At 38.0% G+C, this 9,067-nt stretch overlaps 1 pseudogene; it reads right to left on the bottom strand.

Moving 5' to 3' along the window:
- Positions 1 to 240: 240 nt before the first annotated feature.
- On the bottom strand, positions 241 to 8,429 carry LOC116125820 (annotated as a pseudogene).
- Positions 8,430 to 9,067: the final 638 nt, after the last annotated feature.

The following is a 9,067-nucleotide window of genomic DNA, read 5'->3' as shown; positions in this document are numbered from 1 at the left end:
TGGAATAGTGTCCTTTGCTAAAAAAATTTCTCATTTAGCATTTGTGTTGCATGCACGGAAGATATCTTTATGGATCTATGAACTTATAAAATTTTCATGTCATATTCAACTGGTACATCGTTGTTGTGTAATGGTTGTCTTCAATATTTGTGTTTATAAACAATTAGTCTGATGTCTCTTTAGTGTACCATCGAAATTACAGGCTCTGTATGATTGGATGTATTATATATACTTGAATTCTTAACTGTGTAGTTTCTTCCTTTCAGCACGCATCATAGTACTTATCTCAACAGATGAAGAATACAGATGGTTTGCTGCATTTGTATGCTTATTGGGCTCGTTTGGAGCTAAATTTGGTTGCAACTCTGGGTGTTTGGTAGAGCTTGGTTAAGATCTACTTTGTCCCATTCATCCTTTTCTATTTCTTATCCTGTATAGTTCAATATGATTGATTTATGATTCATCTTTGTATTTTTTCCGTATAACTTGCTTTTTGTCTGTGCAACAGGTCAATGTTGGAAGCTTGGCAAGGTTATATAGCTATGGAAATTGAATTGGGACATTTAAATGAAGCTAGGTCCAACTACAGGAGATGCTTCATTAAAAGATTTAGTGGGATAGCTTCAGAGGTATAATTCTTAAACATTACTTGCTTTCTATTATATTAGATTGATTTATGGACATAATTTGAATCTGAATGTTTCTAAACTGGTTTTTTCCTATTAAGTATAAGGCAGATGGAACAATTGAAAGGTATAAGGCAAGGCTGGCGGCAAAGTGATTTACGCAAACCTATGGAGTAGACTATGAGGTGACCTTTGCTCCGGTGGCTAAGTTGAACACTATCAGGGTGCTCGTCCCTTGCAATTGAATTATAATCACATGAAGATGAAAATCATGGTCATGGCTACAAGAAAAAGAAATTAAAATTTCAAGTATAAGATGATGATACCTGAAGAATACTAGAATGGTCACCTTTGGCGTGTTCACTGGAAGGAACTGCCCAAGTCCCAGGCCAATGAGTGCCATCAGCCATCTATGTAGCCTTGATGACATTCAAAGACTCTGTAGGGTCAGCCGCACTCTCCCTCATATGTTTCAACATCTTCATTTCCTCCCTTGCATTAAAAGCATTTGATCTCCTCCTGATTGAGTCTGGTAGCCCATTAATCCTCACTTTGAACTCATCATACTCTCTCTTTATTTTCCTTCTATCCTTGACAAAATCAGACCTACTTTTGTTCTTTTTAGGGTCGACTTTCAAGGCGAAGTAGCTTTCAGGATTCCTTGGCTCAATGTTGTGTTTTCAACAAAATGGAACACATAAATCAGCGAAGCTTGCAGCCTCTGCCATGGCCTCAAAACTAAGAAGGGCACCTCCATCATCAGAAATGTAACACACAAGCTTCTATACAGGGTAATCAACGGCAAGAATTGAAAGACTAGTGTTGGAGTGACAAGGGGTGGCTCTTTTTTTAGGATCAGCCGTAGATACAAACACATCAACACCAGGAAGATCAAAGCGGCCAGTAGGATTGGAAGGTGAAGGCATGTCAAACTTGTCACAGAGGGCTACCAGGTCTGTGGAACGATTGATTGGGTAGAGCTTGGGAATTTGATCAAGAAGCTAAGAGAAACCAAGCCAAAGCTCGCAGGTAACTGACATCGCCCACAACCACATTGCATCAGGATTTGGATGCACTATTCTCCAGTGCAAGAAAAACGCGAACACTATTCCACGAACGGCAATTAACATTCTGTAGGCAAGGAACCAAAAAAAAAAAAAAAAACAATGGTTAATCATTAATTTGTTTGATTCAGTATAATCAAGTATGTACATTATCAATGATCATATCATGTTAACCAATTAAGTTGACCTATAAGGGCTGATAATAGCTTGTGGGATTGGCAATATCCTACTAAGGGGCTTCCATGGCTTATCAGAATTGTCTAGAATACCACCCTTGAACCCTTCATCTCCCCCATAACCATAAATTTCATCTTGAGGGCAAAATGCATTGCCATATCCTTAAGTACCATTTGTGTCAAACAACCATCTGTTGTGATCAAATTCTCCATTTTAGCCCCTCTTCATGATGCTCATGTTATTCCCTTTTGGGGCTGGCAATGGCAATGCTCCATTTGAAAAGCTCGGAACTTCGTCATCATAGTCTCCAACTTTATAAGGCTCCTTGCAACCCGGACACAACCCATTTTCCTTTTGTGCATCCAGGTAACAATCTCTGCATATTTGGAACCTGGAAAAGAAACAATTTTATCATTATTATTATGAAAGACTATTGTGCTGAACCTGATAAACTTTGTTAATCAAATTGTTGTAACTTGAGTCCAATTTAATCAATCCACAATCTATCTAAACACAAACAAGAATCAAGAATCACACACACACACAAGACAGGATTTACCGTGGTTCACCTATCCAATGATGGATAGATTACATCCACGTTGAGCTCCGAAATATGGAGACTCACTGCACTAGGATTATTCAACAATTACACAACGATTACAAGCTCATACAACCGAATCTGAACAATATATATACCCAGACTTAATCACCCTAATTCGTACTTGTAACTTTCAAGATTTCAGAGAAAAAATCTAGCCTCAAAAGGAAACGCAACCTTTAGTACAATCCTACCCAGATTACAAAGAAATAGCCCCAGCAACTAAGCCCTAATCAATTGCTCACTCATGCAAACTAGAACCCTAACATAGAAGACTAACCCAATAAATCTCTTCCATTGTTTTGCCTCCTTTTATATCATTAACCATCAGTGATTGTGAGCTACACGATCTGTCTTGAATCAACATCTAGAATTCATTCCTTTAATTAAAATGAGAACGACGTCATTTGGCTTCATAACACTTTTAGTCTCCACCTTGAAGCCAACATTTTGCCTTTTCCTTTTCCTTTTCTGTTGAACCTCGTTCAGTGCAGTAAGTATCTCTTATATTTCTTCTCAGCTCCGAAAATTGACTAACTGATGTGAAGTAAGTTCAAACAGTGCTTGAACATGGTTGTTGTCACCACTTTGGTTCCCATGTCTGTTGGTTTTTCTTTAGTTGTACCTCCAGGAGATTTACTTTTCCTTTTGCAATAAGATCTCTAACAAAGTGATGCCTAACATCTACGTGTTTTGTCCTTTCGTGATTCACTCGGTTCTTACTCAAGTGCATGGCACTTTGATTGTCTGAATAGACTATTGCAATGCCACTCAATAGATCTGCTTCCTTTAGAATTCCCTGTAACCATGTTGCTTCCTTGAAAGCATCCGAGACTGCTACATATTCAGCTTCTGTGGTTGATGATACAACCAGTGGTTGCAACTGTGATTTCCAACTGACACAGTTGCCCCCCAATGTGAAGTAGTATCCTGTAGTGGACTTCTTGGAATCTCGGTCACCTGCAAAATCAGCATCTACATACCTAACCAGATCAAGTGATGCATTTCTTTTACAAAAGACCAAACCAATCTGAACAATATAGTTTAAATATCTAAGCAACCACTTTAGAGCATTCCAATATTCATTTCCAAGATTTGACATAAATCTACTTAATAGTTATATTGCATAAGCCAAATCTAGTTTGGTGCTTATCATGGCATACATCACAGAACCTATGGTATTCGAAACAGGACAGTTTCTATTTTCAGCATATCAGATTCTGTTTTTGGGGATTGTGACTTACTAAGTATGAAATGGTTTGCAAGGGGCATTGTTACAACTTTGGAGTCAATCATGCCAAACTTAGAGACCAGTTTCTATAGGTATGGGAATTGATGCAGCTTAAGGGTGTTTGCACTCCTTCTCTATCAATCATCATTCCTAGGATTTTCTTTGCTCTACCTAAGTCCTTCATATCAAATTCAGTACCTAATTTTGCTTTTAATTCATTAATCCGAGACATGGACTTACTAATCAATAACATGTCATCTACATATAACAGTATGTATATTGGGATATTATTGATGCAAGCAAAATATAAATAATTATCATACATGCTTCTAGTGAATCCACTTCCTACTATAAATGTATCAAACCTCTTATACCACTGCCTAGGGGACTATTTAAGTCCATACAATGATTTATTCAGCAAACATACATACTCAGGCAACTTTTTATCCTTAAACCCTATAGGTTGACTCATGAAAATCCTCTCATCCAACTCATCATGCAGAAAAGCTGTTTTAACATCCAATTGTTCTATCTCTTAATCATATTGTGCAACAATTGATAACATGAGTCTAATTATTTTAAATTTAACTATTGGTGAGAAGATTTCAGTGAAATCAATACCTGCCTTCTGTGTGTAGCCCTTGGCCACTAACCTGGCTTTGAATCTTGGTGGATCAGATTGGTTTATCCCCTCTTTCAGTTTGTAGAGCCACCTGCATTCCACCAGTTTTTTATCTTTAGGCTTTGGAACAAGTGTCTAGGTGTTGTTCAGGTGCAGTGACTCCATTTCCTCTTTCATTGCAGCCAACCACTCTTTGTTGTCCTTTGATCTCATTGCCTCAGCATATGTATTAGGTTCAGATCTGTGTATTTCTGCACCAGCCAGGAGTGCTATACAGATCATATCAGCATAGCTGTACCTTGTGGGAGGTCTGATTTCCCTCTTGACCCTGTCTCTAGCTAATTAATATTGGGCCAGATCACCATGTTGGTCCCCTTTAGTATTCACAGGTGGGTCTTCTTCATACTCCTGATCTTGGGTTGGCTGTAGCTGGTCTTCTGTTATATCAGTCTCATCTATTTGGATGTGTTGATCATAATCAGTTACAAGCTCCACCTTAAACTGTGTTATCCCAATTTTCCCAGAATCTTCTGAATCTTCTTGTGAGCTACCTGCATTGTTAGTACCAGATTTGCAAGGAAAAACAGCTTCATTGAAAATCACATCTTGACTAATAACCACTCTGACCCCTGGGACAGCCCTTTCCCAAAGCCTATATCCTTTGGTTCCTTCTTGATACCCAAGAAAAACATACTTGAGGGATCTAGGCTCTAGCTTCCCATCCCAGGTGTGTGCATATGCAACACACCCAAACACTCTCAGGTGATCAAGAGATGCTCTTCTCCCAAACCACCTTTCTTTAGGACATTTGAAATCTATAGAGCTTGAGGGACTTTTATTAACCAGGTAGACTGCAGTACCTAAGGCTTTCCCCCAGAAAGTTTTTGGTAAACCAGCAGTGAATATGAGACATCTAACCCTTTCTAGTAGGGTTCTATTCATTCTCTTAGCAACCCCATTTTGCTGAGGGGTTCCCCTAACAGTCCTATGCCTTAAAATGTCCTCTCCTACAAAGTAAGAGTCAAAATCCAGGTTGCAAAATTCTAATCCGTTATCAGTTCTAAGGGCTTTTACCTTCCTATTTAATTGGTTTTCAACCAGGTTTTTCCAACCTTTAAACTTGGTTAAGGCTTCATCCTTAGACTTAAGGAGGTACACCCATACCTTCCTACTATAGTCATCCACAATAGAGAGGAAATAGCAATTCCCTCCATGTGTCATAACCCTTTTAGGACCCCAGAGATCTACATGCAAATAATCCAAACAATTTTCAGCTAGATGAGTTCCCTTTTGGAAACTCATCCTGTGCTGTTTACCTAACACACATGTTTCACAGAAACTTAACTCAGATATGGATTCCTTACCAAAGTAGCCCTGCTGGCTTAAAACAGACATACCTTTCTGGCCTATATGGCCAAGTCTCAAGGGCCATTTCTCTGCAGTAGAAAGGTTAGAAGATAATAAAGTAGAATTAATAGCAGGTGCATAGTATTGGTCACACATAATGTACAGTCCATTTTGTTTGACTCTTTCAAGCATTATATCATTATTCTTATAAACTACTATGGACCCATTTTGTGCCTTGTAACTACATCCAGCTTCATCCAATGTTAATCAGGTTCTATTTAAGTTCAGGTATGTACCTTACTCTGGTTAGCATTATGATCTTACCATTATTCAACCTAATGGCTATATTTCCTATGCCTTGAACCTTACACGAGTGATTATTTCCCATGAACATAGTTTCAAATTCTCCTTTCCTAAGGTTCTGGAACCATTGTATCTTTGGGCTCATATGGAAAGTGCATCCTTAATCTAGGACCCAATCCTTACTGCTAGCTAGATTTGATATTGTGAGAGCTTCTAAAATCTCAATATTGGTGCTAGTACTAGCTAAATTACTCTCTATACTGTGTTGTTTTTGCTTTTTTATCCAGTCATAATAGTTCTTCTTAAGATGGCCAAGCTTATTATAGTGGAAGCACTTTTTGGTTTCTCCCTTAGTCTTATTATTATTCTTCCCCTTCTTCTTAGTTCTAAAACTCATGTTTTGTTGGAAGTTCTTACCATTATCCTTTCCTAATTGTACTGAATCTGTTTTAACTTTGACAAACAAATTATTTTCATTTCTCTTCTGAATTCTCAACTCTAATTCTATGGACTTCAGGCCAGCTATTATCAGGTCAACACTAAGGACTATCCCAGTGTATTGTAAATCATTTTTCACAACTAAATACTCATCAGGTAAAGAATTTAACAATATCATTGCTATGCTAGAGTCCCCTAACTCCTGATCAGTACCTTTCAACAATATAGTCATTTTTAGAAATTCATCAAGGTTTTCTTCTAAAGACCTAGTCATATCCATCTTATAAGAAAATAGAGCACCTTTAAGAAAAGCTAGATTTGGTGCGGACTATAAAGAATACAAGGATTCGAGTTTACCCCAAAGTGTGATCGGTGTTTCCATGCCGTCTACCTTTAGTAGTACAGCATCGGATAGGTTCATTATGACCAGATTATAGGCCTCCTCGTAAATTTCAGACTTCTTTTTCAGTTTCTCCTTAGGCCATTTGGTGGTGTCCTTCTCCAGAGCAATCCTTACCTTATTGTGGGAAATGAGGGCTTTCATCTTCTTCTTCCATGTATTGAAATCGATCTTCCCATCGTATTGGGAGATCTCCATATGCATAGTACTCATGACTCTGTAACTGTAACTGTAACCCTAGACAAAATTCAAGATTTGCTCCCTGACTTGTGTTTCTGACCCAGACTTGCGAATTTACCCAAGACTCAGCAAGATTCGAAGCCCTAGTGATCCAGAAAACTTTAAATCGTAAAACCCCCAAATTCTGACAAACCCTAAATTTCCAATTTGTCGTGAATTAATCGATCACTTGTGTTTCTGACCTAGGCTCACGAATTGACCCAAGACTCAGCAAGATTCGAAGCCCTAGTGATCTAGGAACCTTTAAATCGAAAAATCCCCAAATTCTGACAAACCCTAAATTTCCAATTTGTCGCAAATTAATCGACCTTAAACCTAGATACACCTTAGGACTTTGGCTCTGATACCACTGTTGTAACCTGAGCCAATTTAATCAATCCACAATCTATCTAAACACAAACAAGAATCAAGAATCACACACATACACAAGACAAGATTTACCGTAGTTCACCTATCCAATGATAGATAGATTACATCCACATTGAGCTCCGAAATATGGAGACTCACTGCACTAGGATTATTCAAAAATTACACAACGATTACAAGCTCATACAACTGAATCTGAACAATATCTATACCTAGGCTTAATCACCCTAATTCATACCTGTAACTTGCAAGATTTCAGAGAACAAATCTAGCCTCAAAAGGAAACGCAACCTTTAGTACCATCCTGCCCATATTACAATGAAATAGCCCCAGCAACTAAGCCCTAATCAATTGCTCACTCACGCAAACTAGAACCCTAACAGAGAAGACTAACCTGATAAATCTCTTCCACTGTTTTGCCCCCTTTTATATCATTAACCATCAGTGATTGTGAGCCGCACGATCTATCTTGAATCAACGTCCAAGATTCATTCCTTTGATTAAAATGAGAATGACGTCGTTTGGTTTCATAATACTTTCACAAATGAATTAATACCGGCATTCACAAGGAACAATATCAACTCCTCTCTCATCCTTCATGGCCTTGCCATCACAAGCAGGCATGGAACAAGAAGAACCTTTGGCTCCAGCCATATGAGGATGAGTGACCTCGGACTCAATCACCTTGTCCATGAGATGTGCACACGTAACGCTATTGAATCTGCCTGTAAAAAGAGAATTAGAAACGTATTGCTCTTCAGCCTTGACAGCCAGAGAGGAATCCATGGGCTGGTTGTCAGGAGTTAGAGGAACGTGGACAGTATAATTCATGTAATCTCCTGATATTTCACCAGACATATCAAGACCTTCTCTCGACATACTGGCATACTGCCCACTTGAAGTTCTTCTTGCAAATTTTACAGTTTGTCCACTTGTTGAATTGCGACCGCTGGGAGAATCCTTAGAACTCCCGCCATTTCTTACCTTCTTTGACGTTTGTGAAGTTAGAGAAGCCATTGTATAAATAAAAGTTTGTTTGTTAATTACAATTATATGTTGCAGAGTGATGAAAATGTAATAGCATGATTAATTAATTGGAGGCTCGAGAATAGTAAGTGAAGATGCATAATGGTAGGACAAGGAGGATTGCTGATGATGAAAGCTTGTTCCACCATATCTTAGGGGCGGGGACGAAATTCGGAATGGAAGGCACATTGGAAATAATATTGAAAGAAAAGAAGTGATTTAATGGTGAGAGACCAAGTCTGATACAAGGCTGTTGTGTACGAATTTTAAGGAGATTGTTTGAAAGCAGTGACAGTTATTTCAACACTTTCTTCCACGTCCATGAAATTTTTTCACCATTGATCACCATGCTTTTTTTTCTGCCCTTGTCTTCTCAAAAAGCTAACTCATCTACTATTATTTTCTTTACAAAGTGTAACATGTACATTTTAATTGCAACATATATTAATTAAAGTATATTCATTTGTATGGCCATCAAAAACGCTGCTAATTAGTTTTAACTAATTTCCATATTTAAGAAAAAATTAATTCATTAATGGATTCATATATATATATATGCTAGCAAACTGCTCGACACCCTCATGATTAAAAAAAAAAAAAAACGTACGAGTGGAATCCAAGCATATATA

The sequence above is a fragment of the Pistacia vera genome, unplaced genomic scaffold, assembly GCF_008641045.1.
Source record: "Pistacia vera cultivar Batoury unplaced genomic scaffold, PisVer_v2 Contig172, whole genome shotgun sequence".
In the NCBI taxonomy this organism is placed as follows: domain Eukaryota; kingdom Viridiplantae; phylum Streptophyta; class Magnoliopsida; order Sapindales; family Anacardiaceae; genus Pistacia; species Pistacia vera.
The sequence above is the reverse complement of the archived record's forward strand: the minus strand, read 5'-3'. Positions and strand labels throughout refer to the sequence as shown.